The 23,041-nt window shown below is 45.3% G+C and overlaps 1 long non-coding RNA gene across 3 annotated transcripts; it reads right to left on the bottom strand.

The window, feature by feature from the left end:
• Nucleotides 1-1,421: 1,421 nt before the first annotated feature.
• On the bottom strand, nt 1,422-21,105 carry LOC139596463 (uncharacterized). Of its 3 annotated transcripts, none has more exons than XR_011681326.1 (6): nt 20,971-21,105; nt 18,079-18,153; nt 17,349-17,402; nt 11,916-12,078; nt 11,748-11,840; nt 1,422-3,762 (listed from the first exon to the last, which is right to left on the bottom strand). It is a non-coding gene; the product is annotated as an uncharacterized lncRNA (long non-coding RNA). The 3 variants fall into 3 exon arrangements; XR_011681327.1 differs by lacking the exon at nt 20,971-21,105 and adding an exon at nt 19,747-20,924; XR_011681325.1 differs by lacking the exon at nt 20,971-21,105 and having other exon boundaries at nt 18,079-19,091.
• Between the last annotated feature and the right edge of the window lie 1,936 nt (nt 21,106-23,041).

Here is a 23,041-nt window from a genome sequence, read left to right as displayed (position 1 = left end):
AGAACTGAGGCACAGGACAGGCCCAATCCCCATTTTATCTCTGGAGTTTCAGGATTAAGTGTGCATCTGTTGGAGAGGGAATTTGGTGATACAACAAAGAGTGATGGCTTTAAACTGCAAAAATTTAGGTTTAGATGGGATATTAAGAACAAATTCTTCCCTGTGAAGGTGGGGAGGGCCAGAGTGGGTGCCCAGAGCAGCTCTGGCTGCCCCCGGATCCCTGGCAGTGCCCAAGGCCAGGCTGGACAGGGCTTGGAGCAGCCTGGGACAGTGGAAGGTGTCCCTGCCCATGGCTGGGGAGGGAATGGGATCATCCTTAAAATCCCTTCCAACCCAAACCATCCTTCATAATCCAAAATGACAAGTTATTTTTAAAGTATCTGGGGCAAATTCAGACAGATTTTCCTTTCTAAAAGATTCTCCCCCCAGCCAAAAAAAAAGGCAGTGCACAGACATACTGACATGTGGAAAGATGCTTTTCATGACTTTAAATTGAAGAAATTACTGTAAACATCCAGCTATATTTTCCCCATAATATCCATTTTTGAACACTTCCAGACTGTCTTACTCATAATTGCTGCCCTCTTAGAGGGTGTAGCAAAAGCAAGTGACTGTTTGCCAAGTGACAAACACACATCTCCAAAGCCCTGAGCCTCACAGATATTTTCAGGAAGCTGTAACCCCTGATAAATCTCTGCAGACCACTGAGATGAATAATATTTGTGGATGCATTTTTGAGGCTGCCATAGTGGAGAGGTATTTGTGGCTTTGTGGGCTTTGCCACTCACATGGAAAAGTATGCTTTCCCTATACCCATCCTATAGGCTATATTTTGCACATCTGCCTTTAATTAGAACCATTTCATATCTTCAGGAATATGTGCCATCAAATGAATCATTTAGAAATTGGAGTTAACCAGCAAATTATACACTCCTCTGTTGTTTTTTTTTCATTCACGAATTGCCAGTGTCAAAATTCCCTCAGGGCAGAGTTTTTAGCAAATCTGGTGAGCCCAAATGTATGGTAAATGTCACAGGATCAAGGAGGGGACAGATCAGACCTGCATTTTTACACTACAAACCTATTTACAACAGCTATTATTCCACATGGAATAACCCAGTCTCTGTCCTCCTGCTTGTTTGGGGTTTCCTCCCCCAGATATTTCAGGGAAAAGGCTCTTAAATCATGGAGGAGCTCTCCAAGCCAGGCTTCATTTCTGATTTCAGTGATGTTTAGAGCATTACATGGGGTTGTTATTCCATGGTCCCTTGTTGAAATGGGTCACTGTGGCCTCCCCTGCCTGCCAATTACATTTTGCTCCGGGCCAGAATTCTGCATAAAAACACCAGTGAATTACTAGCCAAGAGAAAAGGCTCTTTATTGCTCTTATTTATGCTGCAGCAGCACTTAGGGGATGGGAGCTCCCAGCCCAGGTGCTGCTCAGAATAAAGAAACATCCCTGCTGATAACAACTGCAGCAAACAAGAGGTGAGGAGGAGAAGGAAAAGGGAAAACAGAGCAGCTCAGTCCCACATCTCCCCCACTAAATAAAGAGGGGTTGTGAGAATCACCCAAATCTGACCTCATTCCATGGAGTTTAACCAGCTTTAATTAAAAATTAGCTGCTCCACAGAACCGATTTCACCATGAAAATGAGAAAGAATGGAACAAGTTGCTGAATAATTTCCAGTAAATCTCATGAGCCAATGGAGCCTCCATGAACTCACCAAGGACTGGAACAATTTCACCAGGAACCTTTTTTTTTTTAATTGCTCTTATTTATGCTTCATCAGCACTTAAGGGATGGGAGCTCCCAGCCCAGGTGCTGCTCAGAATAAAGAAACATCCCTGCTGATAACAACTGCAGCAGACAAGAGGTGAGGAGGAGAAGGGAAACCAGACCAGCTCAGTCCCACATCTTCCCCACCAAATAAAGTCACTGCATTGTGAAAATCACCCAAATCTGGCCTCACTGCATGGAGTTTAACCAGCTCATTGTTTTAATTAACAAGCAGCTGATCCACAGAACCAATTTCACCATGAAAACGAGAAAGAACGGAACAACCACTGAAAATTATTCAGCAACATCTCATGAGCCAATGGAGCCTCCATGAACTCAGAAACACCATCACCAAGGACTGGAACAATTTCTTTTTGGCCTGAATTTCATTGATGGGTATACAAGGCATACATAAAACAAATTGCCTGTCACTCTGGAACTCTGTTTTCCCAATTTTGTACAACAGCTCATCTCATCTTTCTCCTGGCCATCTCCAGCCTTGCTGCTTTCTTCCAGTCAAGACTTTCTAACTGGCATTGGCCCTCAGGAATAACAATCAGCCTGGCAGCCACAAGCAATTTACACTCCACAGTTGCAATATTCTCTTTATGCACTTAGATTTTGGCCCATTTTTCTCTCTAGAATATTATGCAATGCTAATTACATTCTTTTTTTTTTTTTTTCCAGGAGAGTTGATAGAAACACATCCAAAGGCATATTTCCCTAAGCAATTGCCTGCTTTAATAAATTCTGGTTGCACTGGAAATATTTGTATTCTAATCTGTAAAACAGAGATTAGGCAAAAGTTCCTAATATTGCTTAAGCACTTCAAGCCAAGAAACAATTCCATTGTACTTTAAATTAAACACGTGATTTTCATGTCATTCTAAAGGGGGGGGGTGGATATATTTCTTCCCCAAATGTATGTTCCAGTTGCATATTCATGAGTTTACATCCAGATATTAAGAAAACAACCAACAGCATTTGGTTGCACAGCACTGCTAAACTCCACACTGCTGATCAAGTGCATTAAATATTTTTTGCAGAAATTTAATCTAATCCTTGCCTGAAAAATAAATCCCAGACAAGAGCAATAAGGATAAAGGGCTTTCAGAGAAAGCAGTGCTTGCTTAGGCAAGATGGATAAATTATGGATAATTTTTTTATTAATAAATGGAGAAATTATTATGGATAAATAATAAAATCCACAAAAATTCTTTAAAAATTATTTTTCTGTGTTCTCGTAGCAGGCAGATCCTTAACTTTGTGATAATCTGTAGACAACCAGATTTAGCTCCTGGATAACTTATCCCAGTAAGAAATACCCACAATTTAGGGGGGAAATTACTTCTCTTTCTTCCATGCTACAGCAGCAGCACTGAAACCAGCTCACCTAAAACAGGTGAGCATCATTCTGAACAGAATCTTTCCCAATTAAACCCACCCAGAGCATCAAGAAATCCTGCTGGTAACACAAAAACCTTTTTGCTTCATTTGTTCTCAGTTTTCAGCAGCACAACAAGCAATAATCATCAGCCATGCTGGCGAGCATGGAAACCTTTCCTGGTGCAAACAGAGCCTTTCCAAAACTCTGAGCACCAGACATCAGCTTAGCTTGGCTGATTGAACAAAACCCACTTTGAAAACCTTGATCAAGCAGCAGTAGAGCAGATGCTCAGGCTTTCCTCTTACTCCAGATGGCAGCAGAGATGCTGACTCACCCAGCAGAGCCGGCCGCCGGGTTTATTTTCTGTACCTGCAATGGGGCTGCTCCCAGAGCCTGGAAACAGCTTCCCCCTGGGATGGAACAGGGCAGAACCCAACAGAAAACACAACCAGGGAGCCAGGAGTGGATTCTGGGTGTTCCTGTTGCTCCTGGCCACCTCCTGGCCTGCTTTCCACACATGGTGTTTGCACAGCCTCCTTGCAGAAATCGCCTGTCTCCAGGCTGCAGCATCAGAGAGACAAAGTGGAGGAGTATCCTGGAAAAGGAGGAATGGGTGATGTGAAACAGATGTTTTCCCTTAATTGCTAATTGCAGAGGCAGCCCAGTAACTAATCCACCTGCTGTGTTCCCGCGGGGATAATTACTCACCCCCGTGCTCCCAGCCAGCTGAATTTACGTTTTCCATGCCTCATTATATCCATCTCTGCCCAACAACATGGCCCAAAGTGCTGCACAAGTGCCACACTCATACAAACACCCATCTCCTGCTTGCCCAGAGCAGCTGTGGCTGCCCCTGGATCCCTGGAAGTGTCCAAGGCCAGGTTGGACATTGGGGCTGGGAGCAACCTGGGACAGTGGAAGGTGGATTGACACAAGAGGATTCTCAAGGTCCCTTCCAGCCCAAACCATTCTATGATTCTGCAGCTCTAGGTACAGAGCTAGAGTATTTTCAGTGAGTAGAGGTGTTTTCAATGTTGCTTAGATATGGAGATTGACATGGCAAGCAGGGCTTCCCAGAGAATCTGGAGATGTTAATCAAAAATAATAGCATGGTACGTGTGAGAGGAGAGCTTCCCAATCAATCACAGCAGCAAATAATTCATGTCTGAAATCCCTGTTTCTTCTAAGACTCCTTTTGTCATAGGAAGTGATCAGGAACACACAGTGAAGGCTTCTGAATCTCCAGGTGATGTTTGTGCTGATTTTTACCTTGCTCACACATTGCTATTCTGAGTCAAGCTCAGCACAGAGCAATGGTTGATGTTCACCCATCATTTTCCCCAAACACTTCAAGGCTTGCACTCAAAGGTGCTGCTCAGTGAGGGGAGAAGACCTTGGTAGTGAGTTCTGATCATGGCTAACATGCAATTAACAGTTACAAAAAGTTAATTGAACGAAGAAAAACAGAAGTTTCAAGGGATCTCTGCTTCTCACCTAGACCTTGGAAGCAGGGACAGCCCAATCCCCAGTGCTCCAAGAGTGGGACTGGATCCTTCTCACTGCCAGAGGAATTTGACTTTGATGGAGTGGATGGTGCACAAGTGATGGGAGGTGAAAAATTGTCACTGACTGGACTTGATAGGGCTGGAAACAGAACGTGACCTGAGCTCCAAGCCTGGTTCTGCTCCTCGTTAGCACAGCCTTCATCTCTCCTTCTTTTCCAGGGAGCTACTTATTTCAGAGCCTCGGGCAAGAGCCAGCACCAGCTGGAGATAATTTAGTCCTACTTCACTAATGTTGATGTCTCTGGATTTAATATTGGCTTTTCTGGAAGCCTCCTAGGGCTCTTTGGCTTGGCGAGGTGGCTCAGGTAGTTATCCTGAGCATAATATTTTGTTAACCAAGAGGGTGCAGATCTATTTCAAATACAAAACAGGAATCTGCTCATCCAGGACTAACAGAGCTCCCCAAATCTTCCCCTGCTGAATGCTCAGCAGCCCTCATCTCTAGGGAACGTCTTCAAAAGCCTTTCAGGCTTAACTAATGCCGGCTGGAGTAACACTCCAAAGCAAAATGAAATCCTCAGAGGGAAAATCCAATGGCTGGAGAGATGGATGTGGATGGGAGTGGATGTGCTGGGAATGCAGAGAGCGGGAGGGAGCGCTGAGCTTTGCCAGGGGGGTCACCAAGGGTTTTGCTCAGTGGAAGAGGCATCCAGGTGCAGCCAGACAGCCCCCAGAGCTCTCCCCATGGCTCCTGGGAATACCTGAGCCGGGGTATTGGCTTGGGAAGGCTCACCTAGGACAGAGACTGGGCAGAGCTAAAGAACAAAGCAGGGATTTATTCAAAGGATCTCCTCAATGGATCCACCTTGAGCCCAGCCACGGCTGCACCCAAGATGAACCAAATTGGTCCCAAAATGAACCCAAGATGAACCAAAATGGTCCCAAAATGAACCCAGGATGAACCAAAATGGTCTCAGAATGAACCCAAGATGAACCCAAATGGTCCCAAAATGAACCCAAGATGAACCCAAATGGTCCCAAAATGCCCGAGCGCTCCCGGGGTCTCTCCCTTGGATCAGTTCTGCTCCATTTGCATCTTGCAGTTCATTGTCCCATCCCAGCTTTAGCCCCTGCAGTCCCATCCTTGTTTTTCTCTCTCCAGCCCACGGTGTTTGTGCTCTTGGGCTGAGATTTGGATCATTTGTCCTTGGTGCCCAGCTGGAGCAGGAATTGTTTTGTCTCCCTGCTCTGTGCCCAGAGCTCAGCATCCCCTGATGTGAACCCAGACCCACACACTAAAGCAGCACAGAATGTGAGAAATAGAAAAGCCAAAACCTGAGGCATGAGGGGGACCTGAGCAATGGCCTAGGGAGGAACTGGGAGGGAGCTCAGATGGAGCAAGTTTTGAGAAGAGCAGACAATAAAAGGCTGAGGCACACCACAACAGCTTTTGCTCACACCCTTGTGCCTGGGGACAGGCACAAACCCATGAGCTGACATCCCTGGCAAACCAGAAATCCAGAGGGAGATTCAAGCATTGCCCCTTGCCACACTGGCCATGGAATATTTTCCTGCCCTGTTGCTCCTGAGCTCTGTCCAGGGGTGCTCCCAGCCTGGTGTTTCTCTGTGCAGGATGAACTGGGACAGAGGGACATCAGTGATGGAAAGGGGATCCCAAACGTGCCCCCATCAGGGCTATAAACACCATGGGTGTTATCCCAGGAGCAGGATAAAGGAAGGGCACAAAGAGACTGGAGGAACCTGTAGGTTTGCAGTAACTTTAATCTACCACACTCCCCTCAGTCATGTCCAGCAAAGCCAAATTTAAAATACCTTTTTGCTTTAATTTCCAGCTGTTCAGTTGGATGCCTGCCTTGCACATGGGTGTGGTGGGAAATGTTGGTGTGATATACATCACAAACAGAGGTTTTCCTTCAAGCCTCTCAAAATCCCATCTGTTTTATCAGTGGCTGCTGTTACCTCCAATTATTTATGCAGGTAACTGCAGTCCCATTGCTTGCCAGTGGCATGGAAAAGCCCTGGAATTAACCCAGCAGTTTTGATGTCTGCAGTAATTGTACCCTGCCTCCTCTTTCATGAAGAGAAAAATTTGCTACAATACTCAAGATAAAACAAATAAATCCAATATAAAAGCCCATCTAATTGAATTAAATGAAAGTAGCCTCTCAGACTGCCCTTTCTGTGAATCACATTATCTTCATGTTTACTGACTCTTTGGCTGGAGACTAAATGATCCCAAATTTTATCAGAATAAATCAACTAAACAAAAAAAAAATCTCCTCTAAAAAGGACAGACGTTCTTAACAGTCATCTGGAACAGATTATTCCTCTCCAAGTAGCATTGTTGATACTGAAAGTGTTGTAACAATATCCTTTTCTAATGTGGTTCTGCTGTGGCTCCATCCATAATAAAACCAGTCAGTGCCAAAAAACCCACTTAGCATGACAAGCTCCCCAAAACCTGGATTATTTGTGTAAGACTGTCATTTGATTTTCCAAGCTCCATGATCTGATGAAATTTCTTTTAATATTTTTAAAGGAGACCAAGGAATGAGCATCACCTACTCTGGGGGAACGTTTTTTGTTGAACCATACACCCTCCAAGTCCTTGTAAATCCCAAATGCCACTAAAGTGAGATGGAGACTGGAAATCAAAACAATTTTCCCTCTTTCCAACCTTGTAAAGCCTAAAACAACTGCACCTTTTTTATTTTCTTGAGTATATATTATCAGCTGTGCAGTATAGCTGCATTCAAAGGTTACAACAGAGAAAGCAGAATGTATATTAATCTCATAAATGATGGATAAATGTCAATTAAAGAACACCACCTTTACGCCAAGATATTCAGAAAAACCCAGTAATATTGAGGGCTCAAAAGGAGGCAACTGAAACCAAACTACCCAGCAGAAAGAGCTGAACACTCACCATTTTTTGAGCTCAAATGGATAAAAGAGTGCTCTACCAGGATCCCAAATAAAGGCATTTCTACCACATTAGTGGTGGGCAGCACTGGAAAAGTACCTTTTTTTCCTCAAAAACCATCTCCACTTCTGCCACCTCACAGGTATTTGTGTCTCATTGCCCAGGACGTTTCTGTCCCAAGCCATAAAGAAGTGATCAGGGACAGAGAGATAAGGACTGCAATTCCCAAGGAAAATGGCATTTAAAATTCAAGAAGTTCTGTGTTTTTCACCCTATATTTTCCTTTTCCCAGTGCTCACTCACTGATGTATGATCTGTTCCTGTCCTACTTACACAACCTCAGTTTCTCTAGAGGTACACACTCATGGTTACACCAAAAAACAGTTATTCTTCCAACTAAAAGCTCCTCAGAACTTCATGGGGGAAAAACAAGTAAAACAACATCACAACAGAGCCTGTTAGATGCTGGACATTACCAGTTCCAGCTGTTCTATCAGCCAAACACTTCCAAACCATTTAGCCCAGAGCAGCGAATCTCAACGAAAAACCGACCCAAAAAAACAAAAAAAAAAAGAGAGAAAGAGAGAAAGAGGGGATGAGAAAAGTCAGAGCCACTTCAGAACTTCTTTGAAGTCTTAGTCTGCTGTTCCCTGAGGTCACTCAGCCCAGATGCCATCCCTGGCAGAGCGTGAGGAGCGCTGGGTGCAGCTCTGCATTGCTGGGGCGCAGAGCCCGCGACCCGCGAGGAGCCACAAGCCCAGCCAGGCTCTCCTGGCAGCTGCTGGGACAAAACACGGCTTGGAGTCACAGCAGGACCTGGGCTCCCCTCCCTGCAGCCCCGCCACCCTCGCTGGGAGCCAGCTGGGAGCCTTTCTGCTCGTCCTCTCTGTTGTCTCTGGTGCCCCACAGCAGAGGTCCTGCCAGCCTACAATTAGAAACAAGGGCTGTGCCTTTGTGCTCGGCCTGCCCAGAGATAGGGCAGTAATTTATGAAGCCAGCATGCCAAGGGCTTGCCAGCAATGTCAAAAGCAAGTTCATAATAAATTACTCTTTTTGGGGCACTTCCTTCACTTGCCAATGGAGGAGAAGCAAAGAAAAATGACAAAGAGCCCCTCTCGTTTCCTTCAGACAACTGTGATTTATTATGGGCGAAACAAGGAGGATTCCAAAAACATTACTGCTATAAGGGAAGGTAACTCAATCTCCAGCAAAAACAAACAGCCATGTTTAAATAAACCTTCTGAGAAGTGCTACTGCCCTTTTCCCTGGAAATTGGGGGAGCATTTCTTTGCCCTGATATTGTTCTGCTGTGTGAGATGCTGACCCAGGGATCTTGTCTGGTTTGGGTGGCCTGGTAAGCCATCAAAGGATAAAAGGCAGAGAACAAAGGGGGAAATAAAAGCATTATGAGCTGCAGCTGAAGCGCCTGACAGATGTTGGGTGGTTTGTGGGAACTGCCTTCCATCTCCAGAGCAGAGGGTTCGCCCCGCTCACTGCCCAGGCTCCTGCTCCTGCTGGGGAAGGGTGGGATGGACAAGGTCTTTCCCCAGCACACCAGCCCAGAGGCCACTGGTCAGTGGTTTAGGGACTTCCCCCAGCTCTCCCATGAAGAGTGAATGCAATAAATCACAGCAACACTTAGGTCCCATACCCTGCAAGACAGACTTTAGAGCTTTCAGCAGTACCAACCAACCCAAGAACAGCCTTCCCATGGCTCAGAGGACAGGATCCAGCCCCTCTGCACTGACCATCTCCAGACCTTTTTCTCTCCCTAGTGGGAAAGGTGGGAAAGGTTAAATCCCCTTTCTTTCCTCCTCTCCTGCTTTGGCACCAGGAGGGCACATTGTTCAACACAACCAACAGAAGCAGGTTAATAAAGAGTTTGGGGACAAATGCAGACCTTCAAGAGAAGCCAGATCATGGGCATCCAGCCTGGCAAAGCCTCTGGAGAGATGCATCCACCTGCCCAGTGGCTGAAGTCCTGCTTTCCCTCCTTATCACACACGCAGCACCCCAGGCTCCGACGGCGTGATGGGTGAACATTGCTGTGCTCCCCGGGGCCCTTGCACAACCCCAGGGATTTACTGCCCCACTCAGTGTGATCCCAGGCACACCCTCTGCCTCCTCTGCTGCTGGCCTTGCTCTTTGCTTGACTTCCTTATGCCAGAATCGCTCCCTAATTAACACGAGCAATTAGGAAAGCTCGCTGCAGGAATGCCAGCCCCGTTCTCCCCACCGAGATAAGAGGTGATTAATGACACCAGGCAAATTAGCCATACAGCTGCTTGGGTCTGTGGATCTCTGACATGCTGTGAACATATCAGACTCAGGGTGGATTTGTTTCTTATTAAGCTTTATTGTGCTTTATGAAGCCCATCAGCGAGAGAAAGGTAATTAAACCAGCCTTTTCTACCACACTTTAGTAGGGTAAAGGAGTGGGGAGAAAAATAGCAAGACTTGTCTTTATGGATTTCTGTGATGATGAAAAGGCTGGCAAGGATAATTTATGAGTTAATAGCGATCTGAGCTGCTGTGGTCAGCTGAGAACAAGAGCTTGCCCATTGCTTCAAGCAAACCAGGCAGGGTTAAATCCCTGAGGAGCCCAGGCAGCTGGGACATCCTAAATGCAGAGCAGGCAGTGCTGCCAAGGCTCCAGCCCATGGAGACAGCAGAATACCTTGGCCCAGGCTCCAGAATAGCTGACATGGGAATCAGGGAGCTGCTGGCCAAGAGAAAATGCCAAGGGAAGAGGCATTCCTGCAGCCACAGCAATGCAGGAATTGGGTGCTGGCTCCCAGTCTGTGTTATCCATCCACGGCTGGATAAATGCCCTGAGGAGAAGCACAGCCCTCACCTGCTCATTCAGTGCTGGAGGAGTCACCTTTGAGGTGAGGGACATCTCCCTTGTCCCTGGGCCTGGAATTCCTCCTGTATCCCATGCCCTGGTGCCAGCCCTTGCCTCTGTGGATGGCCATGCTCCGGTTCAGCTCTCAACCAACTCTCCAGACTGAGCTCTGTGACTAAAAATGCTTTGGGAACACCCTCCCCTTGTACCCAGAGGCCTCTGGAGAAGACAGGACTAAAAATGCTTTGGGAACACCCTCTCCTTGTAGCCAGAGGCCTCTGGAGAAGACAGACAAATGGAGGAACACTGATGGTCCCAGGATGGGAATGAAGAGATGGACACCTGAGGGCAATGATGGTCAGCTTGCCCAGAACCATCAGCAGAAGGGACATTCTGCTGCCCCAGGAACCTCCTGGTGGAAATGAAGGTGGATTTTGAGGGGCTTTCTAACTGGGCAGCAAGCCAAAGAGGGGAAGAGTAAGGATCTGTATTTTGGACTGACACACTCTGAGCCAAATCACAATCAAGCAACATTTTCCATTGGTGACTTCAGCCCTAAGTGCTTAAACTCTGCTTGGGACACCAAGCTCACCAAGCTCTGCTTGGGACACCCAGCTCACCCAACCCTGCTTGGGACACCCAGCTCACCCAACCCTGCTTGGGACACCCAGCTCACCCAACCCTGCTTGGGACACCCAGCTCATCCAACCCTGCTTGGGACACCCAGCTCACCCAACCCTGCTTGGGACACCCAGCTTGTCAGCCCAAGCCCCTGTGAGGTAGGAGGGACACCTGAGACCCTCTGCAGAGCTCCTGAAGCTCACAGCAGGCACAAATAACCTGCAGGAAAACTCCATTTCAAAGCAGCTTGCAGTGAAAATAAAACACTTCAGCACGAGGTGTTCTTTTAAGTACATACCTGTAAGCATGTGTTGTTGTGAACTTTTTGTATCATTTTCCAGATTGATTAGAAATGGAACTATTTTAAAAAATAAGATCTTCAGAGTGGTCAGGAAAGCCCCACCTGAGTCATGTTCTCTGGCTTCTCAGCCTGGGCTCCTGTGGTGTGAATTGTGTCACACATCCTAATACAACTTCAAAGGAGACACTTGAAAGAACTCAAAACCACCACCATAAACTGACTGAGAGAGTATTTTAAGAAGTATTTTAACAAGTCAACTCAAATACCTGTCAGAGACAGTACAACACTGAACTGCAGGGCTTTTTTCTTTTTTCCCCATGGAATAGTCAGTATTATTCCCCCTCCCAAAAAATTGAATACTTACACTTCTGATCCCTGTTCTTTCTGGCAGCTTTCACATTTCCATCATTTGGCAACACAGCAAGGATTAGGAGGCTTCCTGATGTCCTCTTCCTCCCTGACAAAGAACCCATGGCTGACGTAAACATTTTGATTTTAATATTTGGGCACACAACCAGTGGGGATCTCTCACCTGCTTTGTTGTCACTTCTTGTTCTTTGCCTGCCTCACTGATCTGACAAAATGCAGTGCCAATGGAACAGGTTTATATTAGGGAGGATTTATCCTGGAAAGAAGGATCCTCTCCCCATAAATATTCCCTGCTTCTAAGACTGTGGAAACACAGCATGGAGCCCCTGAAAGGGAGAAGAAAACAGAGGAAAGAAAACACCACATCTACCAGGTAACAGGCTATGATTTTGCTGGATTGGTTGAAACAGGGAGCACATCCAGGCTATTGTGAAGGTTTGGTACCTCCTTAACATTTTTGGTTCAAAAAGTACCTGCTAGTCTGGGCCTTTTTGGGCTGATCACCACAGAAAAGGTGAATGGAAATCCACTGATTGAGGAGTGTGCATTTGCACCACTAAGAGATATCAGGCAGCCATAAAAGAGCTGTAAACCAATATTTCATATCTGGTCACACCAGTAGCCATAAACAATCTGTGATACTCTCACGTGCCTGATCCGTGACACCTTTTATGACTTTATCTGCAAATTTCCTCAGACCTGGAAGTGTCCAAGGCCAGGCTGGATGGGGGTTGGAGCTACCTGGGATAGAGGAAGTGAGAAAAATGGATTTGTAAAGAATTCTCCAGACCTGACAGAAAGCTCACACAGTTTTGTACATCTGTGTGCAAACACTGAGATAAGGGGCGCTGATTTAGGAAGGCCATGGAAGAGAGATGATATTGCTGAGAGAGAGATTGAACTAGAAACAAGTTTTAATAAGTTTCAAAATATGGTCTTTCAAAAAGATGAGGTATTTTAGAGAATTAGAAGTGGGAAAGATGCATTGCAGTAGGAGAACCTGGGGAAAAAATAGAGGTGATTGGTGTTAGGAGTAATAGTGTGTCTCACTATTCATCAAGACTGATAACGGAATAAAATCTTTTAAAACACCTCTCAGTTACCCCAAATCTATAAAAATTTAAAAAAACAACAAGGAAGGGGTCCCTGGCCATGGCAGGGGGTAGAACAAGATGAGGTTTAAGGTCCCTTCCAACCCAAATCATTCTGTGGATTCCATGATATTCTCATATCTGAGCACTAAGGGTATTTCTCTACAACCTCAGGAAGTTAAGGCAGCCTGCACAAGCCTGTGTCTCCCAGCTCCCAGGTTCCACAGCATCATGGAATGCTGGACCCACCATGGGAAGGGCAGAGGTGTGGAATTGGTGACTGTCTCAATAAATGCTTCATACAAAGCAAAGGCTTCAAACATGAGTAAAGACTCAGGTAGGGTCTGCTCCCACATTACCTCACCTCTGCATTCCCACCTCCTCCAGGCCACTCTTCAGGTGTCTGATGGTCTACAGGTGATACAGCCTTCTCTTATTATCCTATTACTGTCTTTAAAACCTCCATCTCCTCAGCACCGCCACATTTTAAGTAAATTTAAGGGCACAGGTTTGTTTGTTTTTTTTTTTTTTGCTGTTTAAGAACATTTACTGATGGGAATTTAAATTTCCCTGTCAGCTGAGTGTGGGGTTTGAAGCTGTAAAATTTAATTAAACCACTAAAGGAGGGATAAAATGGGACTAATTGTTGTGCCCCAGCTAAAAGTAGCTTGGCTGACATCACCTGGGCAGCAAACAGAAAACCAGGGAGCTCCACACATCTCCCACACTTGGCTGGAGACTTTGGTGCAAGGAAAGACAAACTCCCCACTGACCTGGATGAGTCTGTGCCCTCTCCACATCAGGAACAAGGACATTAAAGTCTCTCAGACCTGTCTGACCTTGAGGATGATCTTTCCTGTTTAATTTGACTGCCCTAAAACTTGGGAGTAGAACTGCAATTTCAAACTGGTAATTACTTGGCAAGTAAATAAACTACAGCAGTGCAGGACCCTGAAAAGTTAAACTACCATGTGAGCTTTCATTAAGCACTTTATTCATACTTGTTTTCCTAGAGAAAGCCTCCAAATTTGAATTAAAACAGAAGAGTCAGCAGGAGGAGAAAGTGCAAGCTAAGTGCAAGATATTTCTTTTGCTTTCAGTTGCTGCATTAAGGACAAGAAGCCAAGAGAAAAATATTAAATAAACACCAGGAAATCCTAAGGTTTTGATGTTTCATGACAATTGTTTTCAGATGGGCAGACAAAAAAATAATCCCACATCAAACTGACTGTGTCTGACATGCCTGCCACCAGGTATGGTCCAAGAGAGGCAGCTATGGAGGAAGTGGTGAAAGGGAGGATAAATCATTCAGCCAGAACCCACTCCCAGTTCCTCCAGTCCATTCCAGTGACTGCTGAGGGTTGTTAACACCCACACCTCTCCACTCAGTGCAGTTTGTCAGGATTTTCCTCCAGCAGCACTCCTGAAAGGTCACTACTGGCAGAGGCATCCTGCTGTAAAACCTGTGCTCACACACCTGCAGAGCAAACTGGTGTTCCAGCAAGATCAGGAGCTGGACTGTGTCACAGACATCTTTTATGGAAAAGCCTTTCCTTAGGATTTTTCCTCCTGAGGAGCTGAGAGGCCTCAGGAACAAAATGCAAACAATGGTTATCTGCTGCTGTGGAATGCAACAGGTGCAGCTGGGATTGGGCTCATGTGGTTGTTTCTAATTAATGGCCAATCACAGCCCAGCTGGCTCAGACTTTCTGTCCGAGCCACAAACCTTTGTTATCATTCCTTCTTATACTATTCTTAGCCAGCCTTCTGATGAAATCCTTTCTTCCATTTTTTTCAGTATAGTTTTGATATAATATATATCATAAAATGATAAATCAAACCTTCTGAAACACGGAGTCAGATCCTCGTCTCTTCCCTCAACTGAGACCCCTGTGAACACCATCACAGGACTGGGCAGGGAGATGCTGAGGGTAAGACCTGAATGAGGAATTTGTGTTGCTCAGAAGCTCAGGGGGTTAAACTACACTCAGATGACACCACCAGAGAGTGGCAGTCCCATGGCTCTTCTTCTTGAAGGAGCATCAAGATACTCCCACAGATCCCATCAGGTCTCTGGTGCATGGAGGGGTTTTGATAGCTCATGGAATGGCACCCCTGAAGCTATTCCACCTCTGGAAGAGATTGTTTGGAGCAGCACTTGGGAATGGCAGCATCAAGCTAAACCTGTTCACAATTAGGAATCAGCCTGGAGGAGCTAATTCAGGCAGGGTGTGAATTCCAGTAAATAACAGTGGATATCAGTATTCCTGTCCCTCACAGCTGCAGGAGCAAAAAGCCAAGTTCTGTCTGTTCCAGGTCAACTGTCTCAAGACATCCAGGAAACAAGCTACCCATGAAGTTGGGCAGGACACAGCCTCTCAATTCCATCCTGGAGAACAAACAATAAGGAGAAGGAATTTCTTGCCTTGCCTTTCCTGAAATCTGAACTGCTGTTAACCAGCCCTGTTGAACAGCAAACCCACGATCCCATCCCACACAGTATCCCTGGATTCAGCAGAAGGAAACGTGGGATTTTGGGATTTCTGTCTCCAGAGAGGTGCCCCCTTCTGCCATTCCCAGCCACAGGACACACCACAATTCATGCTCTCTACCACAGCCCTTTGAGGAGCAAGGGAAGACATTTCTCCAAGATTTCTGTCTTCCAGGAATGAAAACATAACACCAGATTTACTCACAAGTTTCTTGTAGAGGTGGCAAAGGAAGGAGAGTTGGAAAGGCAGGAGCATTTCTAGTATGTGAGGTCCCTTCTGAAAGGTCCACATAACCCATGCCAGTATTACCACTGCTTGCACTGAATATTTCCCTTTTAGCAATGAAATTTAAGGCTGAAATCTGAGCTCTTGGGACCCTGGTAACTTGAATGCCACAACAAAAACTCAGCTCTAGGCCTGCTCTTTTTTATATTCATATATGAAATATGAAACATGAAATATCTGGGCAGTATGAAGGTTGAAGCTAGATGACCTTTAAGGTCCCTTACAACCCAAATCACTCTATGATTTATGAATTATGAAAATTCGAAGTTGCAAGCAAAATTCTGCCCATGCTCTTCAGGCAGCCTTCCCTCTTCCAGCTGCAGAAAAACACAATTCTCCATGAAAACCTTCCCCTTCCATTGCCCTAGCTGTGCTTGGAGCCCACCTAGCAGACCACCTCTATTCCTTTATTCTGGAATTTTCCTTGGAAGTTCAAGGGGCTTTTTGGAGCACAGAGTGGCTCTTTTTGCTGGGCTGTGGACCAAACCAGCCCAGTGCCTCAGCAATCTCCCATCCTCTGCAGGACATCCTTGTTTTCCCAGCTCCTCCATGGGATGGCAGGATCAGGAGCAGCCCAGTGGGTGTGCAGGAAGGAGGGGGTGATCTCCAGCTCTGCCCAAAGATGGGTGTTTATTGCCTTCCCAAGAAGATAAAGCTGAGCTCAGCCCCTTTCGTGCCAGCACTGCTGAACCATTCTGACTTCCTGTGTGTGGAGGTGGAAATGTCATGCTTCAGCCCTGATTTGTGCCTTTTTTTTTTTAGTTTTTTCTTTTCTTATTTTGCGGTTTCCATGTGCTAAAAGTGCCTGGGAGATGTGTGCTCTGCAATGGTGAGAGGCAGCTGCTTTCATGTGAGCTCCCAGCCCCGCGAGCAGCGCCAGCAGGGAAGGTGTTACTGGAGGAAGGTTTTTTATTGCCAGGGTTTCTTCTGTCTCTGGGGCTGAGGCACCACAGCAGATTGTTAACACTGCTCAGAGCAGCAGAAAAAAAACCAAAAACCAACCCTCAGAGCTCTTTAGGCTGTGTTAAAATGGGTTGGTGCACATTTAGGACCTGCATGGGGTTTTATCACTGCACACACGTCTTGGGTTTCTGTCCTGGCACAAACATGAATCTCCTTCTGTCTGCTGCATCTTCCAGGAGCCAGCATTGGCACAAACCACTCTCTTCCAGTTCCTCCCTGACCAGAGCAGCAATTTAAACCCCTTTTTAAAAGGAACAAACTGGTTTTAGTTTCCATTAGAGTTAGGGCTGATTACCCTGGCCCTCTGCTCTTCACAAGGACAGCAGTGACATCCAGCAGCCAGAGTCACCCAGAGAGATCCATGCAGAAAGCAGCTGCCCAAAATAAGTTCCAAAGCCTCAGTTATTGCCCTGGAACACATGGGAATAGTTTAATAAATCTGAGAAAATCTGAGGAAGGGAGAGCTGGAGGGCAAAGGCTCTGAGCCAGTGTAAGAGCTTGAGCAAGGGGCATTATAATGACATTAATATTTATTATAATTACATCAGTAATTGTACTCAGGGAGATGATTTCTACTTCTTTTGTGTCAGATACAAAAGGTAGATTTCAGTTTATCTGCTTTCAATTACAAACATCTCTAAAATGACAAAACCTTCAAGGCACAATAGATATCCTATTTACAGATGATTTCCCTAGAGAATGATCCACATTTGTACCTTCAAAAAAGCAATTAAAGAGTATCTGTCCAACCAAATATCATCTCACCTCTGACCAGCACACAATTCCTCTTGGTGAATCCCCTACAAATCCAATTTGGTGCTGTGGAAACAAAGAATTGTCCCAAATCATGTCACTCTTTTTAACTCAGGCTGTGTTTAACAAAACAATTGCCATAAAGATTTCACATATCCTAAAGCTGAAACAACTCACTGAGCTGCTGAGTGAGAAAAGATCAAATGGAAAAAAGATAAATCTGGCAGTATGATTTCATTAAGATGCCAAACTTGCAGTGGGGACAGCAAAAATAGGAAAAAACCTCCCAAGAGCTCACCAGTGCCCTGATAAAATGGGAAATCATCCAATGGAGCACAAAAATCTGAGACTGATGTCCTTTCTTGCAAACTTGCAGCCTAATTAGAGAAGCTGCAGGGAGAGTAGACAGCTCTTCTTGACAGCAAACCCAGGAACTACCAAACTCCCAGCAGAAATGTAATTTAAAGCACTTAAATGTAATTTAAAGCACTTCCAAAGCATCATGTAATTTAAAACATCCCTTCAGATATGGAGTAGGGGGAAAATTTCCATGAGAAATAGATCAGGAACTTCATTTCATTCCCTGATTCTTAGAACCTTTCCAATTGAGGAAATTTCTTTTTTTTTTCTTTCTTTTATTTTAAAATATTGTATCTTCTCAAAAGCGAGAGTATTTTATCTAGAAGCTTGATTTTCTACAAAAAAAATTATTACCAAAAAAATAATAAGGGAAGAATTGTACCTAATTTCTCGCTCCTTTAGTTCCTTTCCTGGGATGATCTTGCACAGTGGTTTACACGTCCCTCAGCATCTTCTCCTAGAAATAAAATAAAATAAATAAATAATCTGCCTTTCAGGGGTGTTTCTTTTTAAAACAAGACCAGAAATAACTCCACTTTTGCCAAAGCACTTCAGAAACATAAAGCTCCCTCCAAACCGAGGTGAGGTGCCGAGGGAAGAAATAAATAGGAGGGTGTAAATTGCAGCGTAAACATCAATCAAATAACAGCTCTGGGGATGCCAAAGAGTCTCTGGTGAGGGGCAAATCTGGTGACAACGGCAGCAGCTGAGGGACAAAACCACGAGGTGTTCCCTGCAGGATCCTGGAGCACTTGGAGGGACACCCAGGACACCCCAAAAGGTCTCAGTGCCATGGGAGCATCCCCCAGTGCTCTGCCAGCACATAGCTGGAGTTAAGCCACCAGTAAACCAGTTAAACCACCAGTAAACCAGTTAAACCACCAGGAATTTCTCTTGGTCCAATCAGGAAGATTTAAATATTCCCCTTTTTTTTTTTTTAATTTTGTCTTGTTTTGGGTTTGTTTTTTTTTTTTTTTTTTGTGTGTGTGTGTGTGTTTTGGGGTTTTTTGGGTTTTTTTTTTGTTTTGTTTTTTGTTTGTTTGTTTGTTGGGTTTTTGTTCCTTTGTTGGGTTTTTGTTCGTTCGTTTGTTTTCTTTATGGCTGGAATTGCTCAATAAAACCTTTGCAATCACAGCATGTCTATGGGGATGAAAACAAAGAGGTTCTGCCTGTCCCTGGCAGGGCTGAGGGACACTGAGCAGCCACCACGGCCGGGAGGGAGGTCCCTGCATCTTCTCCCCGTCCTCATCCCCGTGTGCAATTCCTTCACCAGGTAATTCCCTCACCTCTGGCTGAAACTCCCTGGGGCAGCATTTCCCAGGGCCACAGGCTCAGGGCCGTGGGGATGGAATCCTTTCAGGAGCCACAGAGCAGCAGGGCAAACTCCAAACTCACTTCCAATCAGAGAAGTTTCAGATGAAAGTCTGAATTTTGCCCTGAAATATCGGTTCCCAGGGAAGGGGAGAGGGCCTCACTGTGGCTCCACTGGGAAGCCAGGCCAGAGACACTGCTTGTTTGCTGAGGCACATCCTCTTCCCATCCTACCCTATTTTCCCTAAAATAACTCAACCAAGCAGTAATTCATGGTTATTGACCAAGCTATAGAAAAATCTCAGGGGAATCAAGGAGATAAATGGCCTTTGGTTTTCCATAAATAGGGGTGATGGAAACAGAGCCTTTATGCTGCCTCAGGCACTGCCAGGAGGGTTTGCAGCTCCTCTGCAAATCTGTAGGATTCTATTGCTCTGTGCCTAAAAACATATTTACACTGGGAACAACAGGCTGGGTGGGAATGGCACTTTTTATACTGACAAACCACTGGAAAATAAAGTCCTTGATAGATTTTTTTTGCACCACGCTGAAAAAAATAGAATTGAGGAAAACATAAAGGCGCATGAATTGCCATTAATAATGGTGAAAATCTCTGGGGTTTTTTTGGGCAAGTGTCTTTCCAAAGCAGCTCCTGGTTGTGCCCACCCTCCTGCAGTCTCCCCCATTTGCTCCCTGTGGAAATGTGGTGCTGAAAGGGCAGAGATGGGATCTGACCCACCTCCTCCCTGCTCATTTCTGGTTTTTCTGGGTAATCTCAGACTCTTCCAGCTGGGGAGGCTGTTGGAGCAAGGTTAATTCTATTAAACACAGCTGCTCCTGGGGTGGTTTAGAGGATGGGATTGCTGTTGCATGAGCAACTCTTCAGGCTTCCAAGTACAGCCTTAACCTTCCTTCTAAACCCACTGATTACAGGCATCAAGGGTGATGATTTCCCTGGAATTGCAATTCCATAATTCCTGTGAGGAGTTTTGGGGTGTGATCAGCACTAGCAGCACATCATGGGGGCAGCACTTTTGGGAAATAGTAAAGGTAAAATTTTTAGAAGGCTGGAAAAGGAGGTTTTAGAAACAGAAAGAGCAGAGAAATTGGAGCTAGCTGCAGCTGCAAAGTTTGAAAGTAGAAAAAGTTACAATAGTACAGCAAGCAAGGATGTGAAACAACAGCTTGAGTTTTAGGCTTGGCTAAGATAGGCCTTAAAACTGAAGAAAAATATGCTTAGCAGGACAGTAGAAGGTTTTAAACTTGATAATGAAGTATTGTGTATTGTTAATAGAAAGAAGACAAGCAAGCATTGTGTGAAGCAGGTGTATGTGTGCTTCTAGTAACCAACTAGAACAATCCTGGTAACCAGCTAGAACAATCCTGGTAACCAGCTGGAACAATCCCAGTAACTAGCTGGAACAATCCTGGTAACCAGCTAGAACAATCCTAGTAACCAGCCAGAACAATCCCAGTAACCAGTTAGAACAATCCCAGTAACCAGCTGGAGCAATCCCAGTAACCAGCTGGAACAATCATTGCTGGCTGTAGTGAGCTGTTTCCACCTTTCCATTGTCTCAGCCATGCATTGAGGCTGATTCTGCAATTCAAGCTCAAGGAACATTTCCCAGCAGTCCTGTCCTGTTGGTGAAAAGAACAAAAACCTCCCCAACATGATGACAAGTAAAGAAACCTCCCCAACATGGTGAAAAGTAAAAAAACCTCCCCAACATGGTGAAAAGTAAAAAAAACTCCCCAACACGGTAAAATGAACAAAAACCTCCCCAAGTTGATGAAAAGTAAAAAACCCTCCCCAACACGGTGAAAAGAACAAAACCCTCCCCAACATGGTGAAAAGAGCAAAACCCTCCCCAGCACGGTGCTCCCCCTGGGTTTGGTGCCCAGGATGTGCCACAGCCCCACCCCAGCAGGTCAGACCGAGGGCAGGTGACACCTGCCACACCTTTGGGTGGTGACACGAGGGCAGCACCCTGCCAAGCCCTCTGCTGTCACCTTCCCCAGCAGGAGCAGAAATTCAGTGAATACAAGAGGAAGCAAATCACTCCCTTCCGGTCCAGCAGCAAAATCAGAAAGTTCCAGGAGCAAGAGCTGCACTTTGTTGGTTGTCAGCACTGATTCATGCACTCAGCCTGGATGTACATCAAATCCTCTGCTGGAAAAGCAGGATTAGTCATTGTTTCCAGAAAAATACAGCTTGCAGCAGACACCACAATGTATCTCTTTTCTTCTGCAGTTACTCATGCAGTTATTACTTACAGTCTTGGTTGGCGGGTTCGAAAAATTCAAACATGAAATTAATTATAGCGCTCGTTAATTCCTCTGCTCCCGGACAAAACCTGCACAGACAAAGCAAAGGCTTTGTCTGCTCTGACGTGGCTGAGGGATCAGGGTCTATTGCTTCTTTATGGGCTTGCACATCATCCCCCAAGGAAAAAGGGTCAACCTTTCCCCAGGAGATGAAGAAAAACTTGGTATGAGGGCAGGAAACACTTTGGGTTTTCTTTTTCTGTGCCATCCCTCTGCATGAGAACATTTGCCCTGTTCCCTGGGCAGGGCAGGCAGAGTTTTAAACCCAGATTTCAGCTGTAATCCCTTTTTTGAACGAGTTGCTGCTGCCCTTCACCAGGAAAGCTCTTCCTGCCACTGGTGGCGTTTATTTGTCATGGCTGGGGCAGAGGAGAGAATGGAATCACACAGATATCCATTTCTAAGAAAGGCTTTCAAAGCTCTCCAAGATGCTTTTCCTCTAAGTATTCCTAGGGATCATCTGCCAGACCACCAGCCATGAGGCACTATTGAGTGTAGCAGCTCTCTGTTATTTTATTTATTCTTCCAGTTGGAAATAATCAAACCTTGCTAGAGCTGTGTGGAAAAGGAGGCTTGAAATATTAGTGATATGTTAGGAAAGGAAGAGAATTGTCATCACATAATTATAGGCAAAATTATCTTTATATCTGTCATTGCTGCCACTTTTCCTGGAACACCACTGGAAGGAAATAAACTTAAATTTATCTTAGCTGAACTAGATACCAACACCACCTTTGCTTTCATTGCTGCTGGACTTCTGTATTGGGTTTTTTTACTGTATTTTCTGTCAGTGTAGCTAACAGAACACAGTGAAAATGTAAAAAAGATTTTCACAAATTCAAAAGTTTAGGATGATGTGAGCTCCTGGACCCTGACAAACAAGCACAGAACCACCAGTGCCATGGCCAAACCCCATCTCAGCAGGGAAGGAGACACTGCAGAGACCATTATTTTATAAATACCTGCCTGTTTCCATAGCTCCTGGCTGGCTTCCACTCACACACATTTTGCAGACACATTTGACCATTTTCCCTGCCCATCTCAGAGGCTGCAGCCATAACAGCTCTCTGGAGCATCACTTTTGGGTAACAAGCTGTGACAGACCCAGGGAGACCAGCAGGAAAAGAGGTGAGTCTGTCATGGAGATCTCATCCCTGCCCAGGGCAGCCTGCTGCCAACTCAACATTAAATTTGCATTTTCAGCTCGCTCAGGTGCCTTGGAAAGGCTTCTTGGATGAGGGACAAACCACAGGAGTCTCAGCACTGTTTGCTGCAAAGGAATAATGCCAAGAAAACATCTGGAGTGATGGACAGCTGAGTGGCAGAGATAATCCAGTCCTTAAACCATCCCCTGCTTTAAAACGCAAAATATTCAAACGCAAAATTTCTCTAAATGTGGACTTGCATGGAGCAGACAACACCTCTGCTGCCCTTTTCCTTGGTCATCTAACCCAGATAAAGTCAATGATTTCAAAGAGAAACTCCAAGTGTAGCTCTTTCCTTTCACCCTGAGGAATTTACAGCTTTAACTAGATGAGGGAAAAAAACCCAAGAAAATGAACAATGTACAAACAAATACAAACACTTCCTGGGGAGAACAGGACTGGGAAGATTTGTTAATGCTGTTAAGAGAGGATTTGAAGGAAAGGAGAATATACAAGGTAGAACAGCTGTCAGGGAAATGAACTGAAAACATTTCTTCCTGC

The sequence above is a fragment of the Agelaius tricolor genome, unplaced genomic scaffold (genome assembly GCF_023055355.1).
Source record: "Agelaius tricolor isolate 1412-34295 unplaced genomic scaffold, bAgeTri1.0.p SCAF_15, whole genome shotgun sequence".
In the NCBI taxonomy this organism is placed as follows: Eukaryota; Metazoa; Chordata; class Aves; order Passeriformes; family Icteridae; genus Agelaius; species Agelaius tricolor.
The sequence above is the reverse complement of the archived record's forward strand: the minus strand, read 5'-3'. Positions and strand labels throughout refer to the sequence as shown.